The 15438-nt window shown below is 42.9% G+C and overlaps 1 protein-coding gene across 4 annotated transcripts in view; it reads left to right on the forward strand.

Annotated features, from left to right (window-relative positions):
• Positions 1 to 15438, forward strand: part of LOC137377798 (muscleblind-like protein 3) — a 333150-nt gene that overhangs the window by 22421 nt on the left and 295291 nt on the right. The window contains exon 1 of one of the 4 annotated variants that reach the window (XM_068047867.1): positions 10552 to 11031. The exons of 1 other annotated variant lie outside the window; for it this stretch is intronic. The gene's annotated coding sequence lies outside the window, so the exon portion shown is untranslated. Of the gene's footprint in view, positions 1 to 10551; positions 11047 to 15438 lie in introns of those variants that run through there. 2 more of the 4 variants (XM_068047863.1, XM_068047862.1) reach the window with 2 other exon arrangements.

Here is a 15438-nt window from a genome sequence, read left to right on the forward strand (position 1 = left end):
GAGGAAACCTATCTAAAATACAGCAGCATATCCTTGTTTGAAACAGAGGGAGAGAGAAATTGCATCTCTATAGTATCTTTCACAACCTCAGGACGTCCCAAAATGCATAACAGTCAATGAAGTACTATTGAAATGTAATTACTGTTATAATGTAGGAAAGGTGGCAGCCCATTTAAACACAGCAAGCTCCCATAAACAGCAATGTGATAATGAAAGATAATCTGTTTTAGTAATATTGGTTGACAGATAAATATTTGCCAGGGCACTGGAGAGAACTCCCCTACTCTTCTTCAAATAGTGCCATGGGATCTTTTCATCCACCTGAGAGGGCAGGCAGTGTCTTGGTTCAATGCCTCATCAAAAATTCAGCACCTCCAACAATGCATCAATTCCTGTTGTGTCTGTCTGGATAATTTGCACAAGCCTCTGAAGTGGACTTGAACTTCTAGCTCAGAGAGTTTAGCCCATTACAAATGCAGGCTATTTCCCTGGTTCTACAGTTCTGGAGAAGGTGAAACAGCTCATTGTATTCAATGTAACCTAGTCCCTTTAGCATCGTAAAAACAGCAATCATATCATCTCCCAACCTTCTCTCTTCCAGTAAGAACATGCTCAATTTAAATCATTCTAAACCATAAGGAATCTAAGTGAAAAAGTCATTTTTGTCAAAATAGGTAAATTTTTAACTGATTGGCTGCATGTAAAACCGATATGCTCGCTTGTTGTAGAAACCACCAGACTTTCATTTCCATTCCAATCACACCATTTCACTGATGTCAAGGAATGTGAAACCAGGTACAATCTGCTGAAGATTTCTTATATACTTAGGAACTAAACCACTGTCTTCACAACATTTTCTGGTATGTACTTTATGAGCGGACCTAAATGGTTTTGGGTTTCATCCACAAATGGCAGAAGCTAGGAACTGAAAACATTTGACCAGTTCAGGCCACAGGTGTATGGAACTAATGAGTAAAACTTGGACTTGCCCATCACCTTGGGGATGAGGTACAGAACAGCCATGATCCAAAAGAGTGGGGGAGCAGGCTCAAGGGGCTGAATGGTCTATTCTTGTTCCTGTGTACCATTGCTTGAATCTCTTCACATTTCTCCAAACAACAAGCATCCGAGATGTTCAACTAAAGCATATGTAGAAACTAAAGGCATTGAACAACAATGCTTACTGTCTTTGAGTAATTAGACAATGACACATTCACATATTTAAGGATGTGATTTGTACTCGGCATATTCTAATTGGGAAAATAGGAACAACTTCACTTATTCACAGATCTGGCAGTGGCCATAGGTTTTGAGAACTGTCTAAGAAAAAGCAAGAACTTGCATTTATAAAGCCCCTTTCACAAATTCAGCATGTTCCAAAGCACTTTACAGCCAATAAAGTACTTTTGTAATGTCCGAAACATGGCAACCAATTTGCCCACAGCAAGCTCCCACAAACAGCAATGTGATAATGAGCAGATAATCTGTTTTAGGTGTTGGTTCAGGGATCAGTATTCATCAGGACACCAGAGAGAATTCCCCTACGTTTCTTCAGATAGTGCAGTGGGAACTTTGACATCCACCTGAGAGGGCAAATGGGGCCTCAGTGCAGCATCGCATCCAAAAGAGAGCACCTCTGACAGTGCAGGACTTCCCTATTGTTACACTGGAATATCAGCATCAATTATGTGGTTAAAATCTGGACTGGGACCTACAGCTATTCAGAGGTAAGAGTATTACCATTGAGCCACAGCTGACACTGACAACAGCACCTGAATTGAACTGATTGTCGTTTTGTCGAGCATTAACTCAATCCACCTTCAGATAGATCGAAGGAGTGCATCTGTGTATAATGTGGCAATATAGTTTAGTTCAATTCAGAAGCTGCTTTGGTTAGTGTCAAGTCATGGCTCAGTGATAGCATCCTTGTCTCTGAGACTGTAGTTTCTAAGTTTAGGTCTAGAGACCAGCTCACAAGAGAGTTTGACTGGTTATATGTCAAATCATGCTAGGATAGGGGTCGTTTTTAAAAAATTGCCTTAAGTAAAAACAATTGGGAGCCACAAGATGGAAATTTGGCATTTATAAACCAAATACTTGGCAAATTGCCAGGTGTCTCTGGTAGAATACATAATTTGCATATATAATAAATAAAATACATATGTTCAATTTATATATCAACAGAAAAAAATCAAAATTAAAATAGATCTAACTCTGCATTATTGCATTTTTTGACTTTTTAATTATAATTTTGTGAGAAAAGTTATCTTTAAAACAAACTTTAACTTAAGACTTAACTAAATTCATAGAATTAAGACATATTTTCGGCTATTGATTCGCGTGATAAATCGTGGACTCGATGGGCCGAATGGCTTCTTTCTGTGCCATAAATGACTGCATGGGGGCAATTTCATGCTGGAGGTGGGGGTCTCGACATTGGGGGGAACCAACGCCAATCAGAGGCTGGCAGCTGCAGTGCCACTGCGGAGGTGGTGGCTGCTGCTGTAGCTGCACCTACCGGAGGCCAATGAACGTTACTGGAGCCAGGCCTCAGGTAGGTCAGGGCAGGAGGGGTCTCGCGAGGTGGGGGTTGCGGGGAGGGGAGGAGGCAGCCAGGGAAGGGGGAGGCCCTCAGCGGGCCCCCCCCCCCCTCCTTCGCGATGCCGGATCCTTCGTGCAGGCACTAAGTACCTTTGAACGAGGGACCACCTCCACCCCCGCTGGAGCTGGGAAGCAGCCCACACAGTAATTGTGGATGCGGCGGGAACAGGCCCTTAATTGGGGGTTAATTTACCAGCTAAGGGCCTCAATTGGCAGTGGGGCGGGAAAGCCATTCACAGGTCTTCCTGTGCTGGACTACATTTTGGTGGAGGTGGGACAGTGGCGGCAAGCCCCACCCCCTGCCACCATCCCACCTGATTTTATGCTCCCCCGCCTCCAAACCCTGTGACTCTAGTGGCACATTGAGAATAATTTATCATCTCAGCCATATTTGAAACAATAATGGTCACAACCATAAAACCTGGTCCTTGAATCAAAGGAATTATCTATACCCATGGTGTAGCTATACCACTCAAACAGGTTTATTTAGAGCACAATGATGTTTTTTGTTAAACTAATCATTTGAAAACGTTAAGTATAGCATAATGATTAGCCTTTTATATGCACAATAAAAACATGACTCTTTTCTTGATTCAATTTTTTTTAGGCTTTCCAACTGGAAAAGTTTGAGAGCTACAAATGAGATGTTAGAGAACTAGGAGCAGGAGTAGGCTATTCGGCCCCTCGAGCCTGTTCCGCCATTCTATAAGATCATGGCTGATCTGTTTGTGGACTCAACTCCACTTTCCTGCCTACCCCCGATACCCTTTGACTCCCTTGTTTGTCAAGAATCTGTCTACCTCTGCCTTAAAATCATTCAATGACCCTGTCTCCACTTCTCTCCAGGGAAGAGAGTTCCACAGACTCACAACCCTCTGAGAGAAAAAATTTCTCCTCATCTTTGTCTTACGTGGGAGACCCCTAGTTTTAAACTGTGCCCCCTAGTTTAAGCTGCTCCCACTAGGGAAACATCCTTTCCACCCTGTCAAGTCCCCTCAGGATCTTATATGTTTCAATAAGATCACCTCTCATCCTTACCTTTCCTCATAAGATAACCCTCTCATCCCAGGAATCGGTTGAGTGAATCTTCTCTGAACTGCTTCCAATGCAATTATATCCTTTCTTAAGTAAGGAGACCAAAACTGTACACAATACTCTACATGTGATCTCACCAATGCCCTGTACAACTGTAGCAAAACATCTCTACTTTTATATTCCATTCCCCTTGCAATAAATGACAGAGTCGCATGTGGCTCTGCAGCCACAGCTTGCAGACCGCTGTGCTCAGAAATACAGGACGTAGGGAGTCAACTCCATAAGAAGCAGGTGGTCAGACCACTTATGGGAGTTGCTGACACCACTGAACCTGAGTAGATACTTGGGGCAGTTGTAACAACTGCCAAACAGGAAAGACTACAATTCTCCTGAGTCTGTGACCCCACACTTCTCGATCTGAAGGCCTGTTCTCAGTATAAATTGGGCCTTGCTTAATTATGCAACTGTTCTACTGCCTGGAGTATATCTAACTGACAACTGGAGACTGGCAATGAGATCATCCCTTTACAGGGACGTTTTCTCAGGCTGCAATCTCTTTCAACGTGCTTAAGATCTTTAACCAATCTATTTGCTAATTACTGATGGTGTTCTGCTTATGATGTCATTGGAATTCTTTCTTCTATTCCAATGATGTGGGGACCAATTGTGATATTTCCAAGTTTGCAGATGACACAAAACTAACACTGCAAGTTGAGTACTGAGGGAGCGCAGCACTGTTGGAGGGTCAGTACTGAGAGAGTGTTGCACTGTCGGAGAGACAATACTGAGGGAGTACTGCATATCGGAGGGGCAGTACTAAGGGAGCGCTGCACTGACAGAGGGTCAGTACTAAGGGAGTACTGCATTGCGGAGGGCCAACACTGAGGAAGGGCTGCACTATCGGAGAGTCATTACTGAGGGAGTGTTGCACTGTGGGAGGGTCAGTACTGAGGGAGTGCTGCACCATTGGAAAGGCAGTACTGAGGGAACCCTGCACTGTTGGAGAGTCAGTACTGGGGCAGTGGTGCACTGTCGGAGGGTCAATACTGAGGGAGTGCTGCACAGTCGGAAGATCAGTACTGGGGGAGTGCTGCACTGTCGAGGGGCAGTACTGAGAGAGTGGTGCACTGTCAGAGGGTCAGTACCAAGGGAGCGGTGCGCTGTCGGGAGTCAGTACTGAGGGAATGCTGCACTGTCACAGGGTCAGTACTGAGCAAGCTCTGCACTGTCAGTGATGTCATCTTCTAGATAAGACAAATTTGATTGAATTTTTCGAGGGGGTGACTAGGTATGTAGATGAGGGTAAAGCAGATGATTTAGTCTACATGGACTTCAGTAAGGCTTTTGATAAGGTCCCGCATGGGAGATTGGTTAAGAAGGTAAGAGCCCATGGGATCCAGAGTAATTTGGAAAATTGGATCCAAAATTGGCTTAGTGGAAGAAGGCAGAGGGTGATGGTCGAGGGTTGTTTTTGTGAATGGAGGCCTGTGACCAGTAGGGCACCGCAGGGATCGGTGCTGGGACCCTTGCTGTTTGTAGTGTACATTAATGGTTTAGACGTGAATATAGTAGGTATGATCAGTAAGTTCGCAGATGACACGAAAATTGGTGGTGTCGTAAATAGTGAGGAGGAAAGCCTTAGATTACAGGATGATATAGATGGGCTGGTAAGATGGGCGGAGCAGTGGCAAATGGAATTTAATCCTGAAAAGTGTGAGGTGATGCATTGTTCATGAGTCACTGAAAGCTAACATGCAGGTACAGCAAGCAATTATGAAGGCAAATGGTATGTTGGCCTTTATTACAAGAGGATTTTAGTAAAGGAGTAAAGATGTCTTACTACAATATAAAGCCTTGGTGAGTTGCACCTGGAGTATTATGTGCAGTTTTGGTCTCCTTACCTAAGGACAGATATACTTGCCATAGAGGGAGTGCAACAAAGATTGACCAAACTAATTCCTGAGATGGAAGGATTGTCCTATGAGGAAAGATTAAATAGACTGGGCCTTTATTCTTTGGAGTTTAAAAGAAAGAGAGGTGATCTCATTCAAGCATACAAAATTCTTACAGGGCTCGAGAGGTTTGATGCAGGAAGGATGTTTCCCCTGGCTGGGGAGTCTAGAACCAGGGAACACAGTCTCAGAATAAGGGGCAGGCCATTTAGGACTGAGATGAGGAGGAATTTCTTCACTCAGAGGATGGTGAATCTTTGGAATTCTCTGCCCCAGAAGGCAATAGAGGCTCAGTCATTGAGTATGTTCAAAACTGAGATAGATAGATTTCGACATAATAAAAACATCAAGGGATACGGGGATAATGCAGGAAAATGGTGTTGAAGTAGAAGATCAGATCTCATTGAATGGCAGAGCGGGCTCGAAGGGCCTGCTCCTAGTTCTCATGTTTTTATGGACAGGTACTGAGTGCCATTCAATGCTTAACAGTTAAAATGGATTTGAGACCTGAATGACTGATTGGCAACTCAAATAATAGCATTTGAAGTATAAATGTGATAAATAATAATAAAAGCATCCAGTTTAAGTGAGGGAAGAGAGGCAGAAACACATTCCAAGTATCATTGCTCCATAGTTGGATTGCATGCCACCAAGTCGTGGTCCACATAGGCACCAACGACATAGGTAGGAAGAGAGATGGGGATTTAAGACAGAAATTCAGGGAGCTAGGGTGGAAGCTTAGAGCGAGAACAAACAGAGTTGTTATCTCTGGGTTGTTGCCCGTGCCACGTGATAGCGAAGCGTGGAATAGGGAGAGAGAGGAGTTGAACATGTGGCTGCAGGGATGGTGCAGGAGGGAGGGTTTTGGTTTCCTGGATAATTGGGGCTCTTTCTGGGGTAGGTGGGACCTCGACAAACAGGATGGTCTTCACCTGAACCAGAGGGGTACCAATATCCTGGGGGGGAGATTGGCTAGTGCTCTTCAGGGGGGTTTAAACTAATTCAGCAGGGGAATGGGAACCTAAAATGTAGTGCCAGTGTACAGGATGTTGAGAGTAGTGAGGTCAGAGATAAGGTTACAAGGACACAAGAGGCAAGCAAGAACCTGGTTTAAAGTGTGTCTACTTCAACGCCAGGAGCATCCAGAATAAGGTGGGTGAGCTTGCAGCATGGGTTGGTACCTGGGATCTCGATGTAGTGGCCATTTCGGAGACATGGGTAGAGCAGGGGCAGGAATGGATGTTGCAGGTTCCGGGATTTAGATGTTTCAGTAAGAACAGAGAAGATGGGAAAAGAGGGGGGGGTGTGGCATTGTTAATCAAGGAGAGTATTACAGCGACAGAAAGGACGTTTGAGGACTCGTCTACGGAGGTAGTATGGGCCGAGGTTAGAAACAGGAGAGGTGAGGTCACCCTGTTGGGAGTTTTTTATAGACCTCCAAATAGTTCCAGTGATGTAGAGGAAAGGATAGCGAAGATGATTCTCGACAGGGGCGAGAGTAACAGGGTAGTTGTTATGGGGGACTTTAACTTTCCAAATATTGACTGGAAATACTATAGTTTGAGTACTTTAGATGGGTCAGTTTTTGTCCAGTGTGTGCAGGAAGGTTTTCTGACACAGTATGTAGACAGGCCAACCAGGGGCGATGCCACATTGGATTTGGTACTGGGTAATGAACCCGGCCAGGTGTTAGATTTAGATGTAGGTGAGCACTTTGGTGATAGTGATCACAATTCGGTTAGGTTTACCTTAGCGATGGGCAGGGACAGGTATATACCGCAGGGCAAAAATTATAGCTGGGGGAAAGGAAATTATGATGCGATTAGGCAAGATTTAGGATGCGTAGGATGGGGAAGGAAACTGCAGGGGATGGGAACAATCAAAATGTGGAGCTTATTCAAGGAGCAGCTACTGCGTGTCCTTGATAAGTATGTACCTGTGAGGCAGGGAGGAAGTTGTCGAGCGAGGGAGCCGTGGTTTACGAAAGAAGTTGAAGCGCTTGTCAAGAGGAAGAAGAAGGCTTATGTTAGGATGAGACGTGAAGGATCAGTTAGGGCGCTAGAGAGTTACAAGCTAGCCAGGAAGGATCTAAAGGGAGAGCTAAGAAGAGCAAGGAGAGGACACGAGAAATCATTGGCGGATAGGATCAGGGAAAACCCTAAGGCTTTCTATAGGTATATCAGGAATAAAAGAATGACTAGAGTTAGATTAGGGCCAATCAAGGATAGTAGTGGGAAGTTGTGTGTGGAATCAGAGGAGGTAGGGGAAGTGTTAAATGAATATTTTGCGTCAGTATTTACAGTAGAGAAAGAAAATGTTGTCGAGGAGAATACTGAGATTCAGGCGACTAGGCTAGATGGGATTGAGGTTCACAAGGAGGAGGTGTTATCAATTTTGGAAAGTGTGAAAATAGATAAGTCCCCTGGGCCAGATGGGATTTATCCGAGGATTCTCTGGGAAGCTAGGGAGGAGATTGCAGAGCCTTTGTCCTTGATCTTTATGTCGTCATTGTCGACAGGAATAGTGCCGGAAGACTGGAGGATAGCAAATGTTGTCCCCTTGTTCAAGAAGGGGAGTAGAGACAGCCCTGGTAATTATAGACCTGTGAGCCTTACCTCGGTTGTGGGTAAAATGTTGGAAAAGGTTATAAGAGACAGGATTTATAATCATCTTGAAAAGAATAAGTTCATTATCGATAGTCAGCACGGTTTTGTGACGGGTAGGTCATGCCTCACAAACCTTATTGAGTTTTTCGAGAAGGTGACCAAACAGGTGGATGAGGGTAAAGCCGTGGATGTGGTGTATTTGGATTTCAGTAAGGCGTTTGATAAGGTTCCCCATGGTAGGCTATTGCAGAAAATACTGAAGTATGGGATTGAAGGTGATTTAGTGCTTTGGATCAGAAATTGGCTAGCTGAAAGAAGACAGAGGGTGGTGGTTGATGGCAAATGTTCATCCTGGAGTTTAGTTACTAGTGGTGTACCGCAAGGATCTGTTTTGGGGCCACTGCTGTTTGTCATTTTTATAAATGACCTGGAAGAGGGTGTAGAAGGGTGGGTTAGTAAATTTGCGGATGACACTAAGGTCGGTGGAGTTGTGGATAGTGCCGAAGGATGTTGTAGGGTACAGAGGGACATAGATAGGCTGCAGAGCTGGGCTGAGAGATGGCAAATGGAGTTTAATGCGGAAAAGTGCGAGGTGATTCACTTTGGAAGGAGTAACAGAGTAAGGAGGAATGCAGAGTACTGGGCTAATGGGAAGATTCTTGGTAGTGTAGATGAACAGAGAGATCTTGGTGTCCAGGTGCATAAATCCCTGAAGGTTGCTACCCAGGTTAATAGGGCTGTTAAGAAGGCATATGGTGTGTTAGCTTTTATTAGTAGGGGGATCGAGTTTCGGAGCCACGAGGTCATGCTGCAGCTGTACAAAACTCTGGTGAGACCGCACCTGGAGTATTGCATGCAGTTCTGGTCACCGCATTATAGGAAGGATGTGGAAGCTATGGAAAGGGTGCAGAGGAGATTTACTAGGATGTTGCCTGGTATGGAGGGAAGGTCTTACGAGGAAAGGCTGAGGGACTTGAGGTTGTTTTCGTTGGAGAGAAGGAGGAGGAGAGGTGACTTAATAGAGACATATAAGATAATCAGAGGGTTAGATAGGGTGGATAGTGAGAGTCTTTTTCCTCGGATGGTGATGGCAAACACGAGGGGACATAGCTTTAAGTTGAGGGGTGATAGATATAGGACAGATGTCAGAGGTGGTTTCTTTACTCAGAGAGTAGTAGGGGCGTGGAACGCCCTGCCTGCAACAGTAGTAGACTCGCCAACTTTAAGGGCATTTAAGTGGTCATTGGATAGACATATGGATGAAAATGGAATAGTGTAGGTCAGATGGTTTCACAGGTCGGCGCAACATCGAGGGCTGAAGGGCCTGTACTGCGCTGTAATGTTCTAATTCTAATTCTAATTCAGGACATTATATATACTCTTCAGACATATAGAATGTTGAACAGTCATTGACCTGGAAATGTAGAGTTGCCTTGCGAGAGGCCTTTGACATCTATCTTCCCACAATTACCTGGTTTAGTTCCTAGTGAGAAATCTCATTCCCATTAAAAAGTTACATTTATATAGCACCTTTCATGACATTCCAAATCACTTTACAGTCAACAGGGCACTGCTGAAGGAATCATGGCAGCAAATTTGAATACAAGGTCCTACAAACATTGCTGTGCCCCAGATAATCTATTTCAGCGATGTTGATTGAGGGATAAACATAGGCCAGGACACCGGGAAAACTCCTCTGCTCTTCTTTGAACAGTGTGAGGGCCTCAGTTTAATGTCTCATCCAAAAAATGGCATCTTCAACAGTGCAGCCTGTAATACGCTCGAGTCAGCCTAGATTACATGTGCAAGTCTTTGGAGTGGGACTTAATCCCACAACCTTCTGACTCACAGTCAAGAATGCTACCCACAGAACCATAGCTAATGCCTATTTATTCTCAGTGACTAATCCACATTTAATGTAGAGCATCTTCGGCACACCACCGGTATCTTTGTGGATTGATAAACGGATGAGAAATAGTTATTGCTATTTTTACTTCCAACAATTCTTTTTTTCTATTTTCTCAAATTAATTTGGGGCCTATTGAACTGTGGGCAATGCCGACTTGTAAAGCATGGGGCTATTCTAAATTCAGTTTGTATATTACTGGACACCTTTCTCAGAGGAAATGAGACAAAATGGGTTTGAAACATTTTTGGTATTTAGGGATGTTTTGGAAAGTGAAGTGGAGATGTGGTTGAGTCACTGCCCCACATTTTCTTTAACTGATCCGTAGATGTTACTTCAGTGTGCATAGACAACCAGATTTAAGCAAGGGTTAAGTGAGCTTTCAGCTAACGTTGCTATGACAACAGTCAGACTGAACCCTCGCAGGCAAAGCAATAGATCTGAAGGCCATTAGGCGCTCACTGTTTGGAATGTACCATCTTAGTCCCACAGAGAAGGGAAGCAGGAACAAGCAAACACTGAATTACCAAACTGCAGTGTGGATTAAAAGCTATCACAAAAGCATAGCTGCCTATAATATATGGTGACGTCTCTTAATTGGGGAGTAACGAAAGTCAAGGGCTGACAGAATTATCCTGATTCATTTTCGTCAGCTCACAAAATTGCTTGACCACGGACGACCTTTCATATCCTGGAGCTACTTAGGCTGAACATGGTTGCATGGCCCAGCTATGAAGTTATGTACATGAGATGCGCGTTAATTTAGTTTCATCTAATGATGTCAGATGCCAGTATTTAAAATGGCGGTGTTCATTATACATCCATGCTAAGACTTCAGGCATTATCCTGCATGTTTTTGCTCTGTGCAATTAGTATCCTTCTCCTCCAGTTTCGCTTTGAATGTCTGCTCATTGCTGACTCTGGCAATCAGGTAAGGAAGTTTCTGGTAAGGCTTGTTATTATCATATGCTGTACGTTGTCTAGAACTCACAGTGTAAGGTTATTTATAGGGCTACTGGAAGCACGGAAAGACTAAAAACATATTTTGAACATATTTATAGGGTTTTGCTGGCAAGATGTGCAGTGTGAATGAGTTGCTATTTCATGTAGTTGGAATCAGGTCCTTATATGGAGTATTCTCCTTTAAAGAGGAAATTCAACCAAATACTTTGCTTTCAGGTTTAATGTTTCTTCTCTCACAGTGCTTTACATGTTTGCTAATTATCTCTCAGGCCAGCATCGTTATTTTTTCATTTACATTTTAAGTTCCACAGAAGTACACACTTAACACACAACTTGAGAATCATATGTGACAATTTACAATTTATCAGTCTTACATGTTGAAGTAGTACAGTGACTCGTAATTAATGCACCACTATCTACCAGTTACTTGTATTAACACACCTCTATCTACGGGTTACTTGGAGTTAACTCACTTCTGTCTGCCAGTTACTTAGCTAACGCACCTCTATCTAGCGGTGACTTACAGTTAATGTATCTCTATCTACCAATCACTTTTAGATAACATACTTCTCTCTGCTGGCAACTTAAAGTTAACGCAGCTCTATCTATTGGTGACTCATAGTTAACGCTGTGCTGTTTGCTAGTGACTCACAGTTAATGCAGCTCTACCTACTGGTGGCTCGCAGGTTAAAACAGTTACTGCAGCTCTCAGTTTATCGGTGACTCGTAAGTCATTAATGCAGCTCTGTCTACTGGTAACTGTTATTTAAGATAGTTAATACAATCCTATCCCACTAGTCCAGTGGTGACTCACATGTAAATTGGTTAATGCAATTCACTGTCCACTAGTGACTTGCATGTTAAGGTAGTTAATGCAGCTCTGTCCAGTGGTGAGGACAGAGTATTCAGGAGGCATCAAACTTCTAGTGATTGAGTACAATGGTAAGATTTATTCAGATGATAAACTAAAAACATGATGACTGCATTGAATGCTCAGAAAGAGTTATATATTTCCAGTTTCTCACTTTCACGAGATGAACATGTTTTTTGAGCTATTTTCTAAAAAATAAATCAATAAGGGATTATATGTTAGTGATCAAGGAGGTTTTAAAGTTAGAGTTGGTTTCCGAGTTGCTGCCTGAAATGATATGGTGGTTGAGGCTAAATAGTTCAAAGTCTGTCCTACGCTGAGCATTGTTGGTGAGAGTTGTCAGTCCTTTGCCAGGGTGCAGTAGTGACGGGTGCTTTAAGCTGGTAAACAGAATGTACCTGGGATGGAAACTCCCCAACGCAGCTGTGCTTAGCTCACCGCCAGCAACAACAAGGCATTTACTAAATTATTTCGATTGAGATGGGAAGTAAACAAATTTATAACCAGAGTGTTTATATACCAGCAGATAGGGAAGAGGGGTTAGGGTGGTGAATCTGTCTGAAATAAAAGCATTTCTTGTTTTTATTTCAGATTTCCAGCATCCGCAGTATTTTGCTTTTATTGAAATAAAAAAGTGTTGACCCAGTTTTGTCTGATTTGTGAGCTGTGTTTAGAGTTGAACATGCAGATTGCAATATTGCCCTCGTCAAATACTGGTGCTGATGGGTTTGAAATTCATCAAGGCAGCAGCGAAAAAGGAGAGATAGCGAATTGGCAGCCTGCTTTATACTCACACCATTTCCCAATTGAAAAGTAAAGCAAGCCATGTGTAAGCTGGGTTGCTATTTCAATGTGGCCTATTTTATGTTACCACCCAAGGCGAGTAGCACCCCCTTATACAGTTTATTCAGAGTTACTTAATCCCAATTATCTGATAATTCAGGGTTTTTTAAAGCACTAATTTGCATACTGTTTCGTGCTTTGCATTGCTTAATTCAAAATGTTAGATCATTCAAATTTTTCGAATGTGCAAAACAGGACTGAATTATCAAGAATGAAAGAGGAAAGAACTTGCATTTAAATGGTGCCTTTCACGTCTCAAAGTACGACATTGCCAATGAGGTGTAGTCACTATTGTAATGAAGGAAATGCAGCAGCTAACTTGCACACAGCAAGCTCCCACAAACAGCAATGTGATACTGACCAGACAAACTGGTTTTATGATACTGATTGAGGGACAAATATTCACCAGGACACTGGGAAGAACTCCCCTACTGTTATTTAAATAGTGCCATGGAATGTTTTATATTGGCCTCAGTTTAACATCTCATCCAGAAGACAGCACCGCTGATATTGCACACTCATACAGTACTGTACTGGAGTGTCAGCATAGATAATGTGCTCAAGTCTATGTAGTGGGACTTGAACCCACAATCTTCCGACAAGAGTGCTACCAACAGATACACTACTCCAGACTGTTATGTGTATGTATTAAGTAAAGATTTTAATTTAAATTGAAATGAAGCTTAAAACACAGTAACTCACTTAAAAGTGAAATGGGGACTTTGATTTGTGTTTCTCCCGGGAAGCAACCTATCCTTATCTTGTTGGATCAGAAACTTTGGAACAGGAGACACATTTCAGGAGTGATTACAATATAAGCCTGAGATCTGATCCTGTAATTAGAGGAAGGCAATGATCTAAGCCGTGTAACACTATTAAATATCAGAGCCCAGCAGCCCAGAGAGCACTGTATTGTGTGCCATCAGCTCCTTCTGCTAAAGCTTGCACTTGTCATTGGGCTATTTGTTACAGAAATCACACGATAAATGCACAGCATGTGGCATGTGTAAATGTGGTTGGGAAGCACGTTCGGCTGATATTTGACTCCCAGACCTCTCTCTTGTTTTAAAAAAGTGACCATTAATTATTCCTTTATTTGCTGTTTACCTTCCCGTAGTGAGATTCCTCATGTGTCCTGTCAAGTATTATTCCTGGAGTCGCTTGCAACAGAACAATGGGGTCTTCCTAAATAGACCATGTCAGATAGACCATGTTCAACATATGTAGCGAAAAATTGGCTTAATTTAAAAAAAAAATCCTTACTCAAAAAGCACCTTGTTTTAATATAAATTGCTTAATATTGAGACCTGCGAGTACGTTTCCCTCATTACAACAATAACTACACTTCAAAAGTACTTCATTGGCTATAAAGCCATTCTGAAGTCTTGAAAGGTGCTATAGAAGTGCAAGTCTTTTTTTCTCAAGTAAATGTTTCTGAAAAATAAACAGCACTTGGATGGGTATTCAACAAATATACATTTTGTCAACTGAGGTCATTAGGTGCTCATCTAAAGGCTAATTTTTATTTTGTGTCAAACCAAATTCTTCCAATTATATATGTTTAGATTTGCCTGTTGCTCAATCAAAACCTTCCTTATCTTTGAGTACTTTAGTCATTCATCCTTCACGCGGCATAAGTGCCATCTTCATGCTGTCATTTTTAAACCTCAACATTTCTCGTGGTTAAACAGCATTTTTTTTCCCAATGCAAATGAGACTACAGGCAGTCGGGAAATCTTGCCTCAATCTAAAGAATGTCTCCTGTAAAATGGGTGTTCTTGCTTCTGTTGCCCACTGAAAACACTAATTGCAGCAGGAGGCCGTGGCTGGGTAACTTTATTTCACTTCCTGGCCAAGTCATGAGAGGCAATGTTTTTCTCCAATAACCAGCACTTGTTAGCAGCTGCTCAATTTGAAATGGGTTATAAAGCTGTCAGTGTCTAAACTGCCTCAGTACAAAAAAAATCAGTGCATTTTTTTAAAAGTAATAATTTAAGAATGCCCTTGGAGAGTTTAATATGCTTGGCACTCTGTGCAGCTATTACAGATGAGGATGCAATGGTGTTAAGCATCAGCTAATTAAATGCACATGGATTTAAAATTGTGAACAGCTCAACTGTATTCAAGAGGCTGCTATATGTCTGCTGCAAGGCCACGGTCACGCCAATGATACAGAAATATCACATAGACCAATAAATTGGCTGCAGTTAGTTTTCTTTTGCACACAAACTGGTAATGGAGTTGGGCAAGAGATTTCAGAAACTTGCTTCACAAAGCCACCTAGTGACCAGAGCCTGCAACTACACTGTGACACTTGATGTCACAATATTTGAATTAAAGGCTTGCTCAGGTCAGGGGAAAAAAAACCCGACCCGAACCCGACAGGACCTCACCAGACCCGAACCCGACCCGAGCCCCACCCGACCACCGGAATGTTCCCTTTACCTACCTTGCGACTCCGAATCTGCAGGAAGCTGCAGCGTGACCGTGATGACGTCATAGAGATGCTCACTCGCTCACTGCGCAGACTCAGAGTTTCGCTCCTTGACGTCCCGGACTCCCAGCTTAGGCTTTTTACTTCTAACACTTATCAGCAGAGCAAAATGCAATTCTTACTTTGTGTGCCCGACCCGACCCGACCCGAGCCCGAAAGCCAGACCC

Source organism: Heterodontus francisci, chromosome 15 (genome assembly GCF_036365525.1).
Source record: "Heterodontus francisci isolate sHetFra1 chromosome 15, sHetFra1.hap1, whole genome shotgun sequence".
Taxonomy (NCBI): Eukaryota; Metazoa; Chordata; class Chondrichthyes; order Heterodontiformes; family Heterodontidae; genus Heterodontus; species Heterodontus francisci.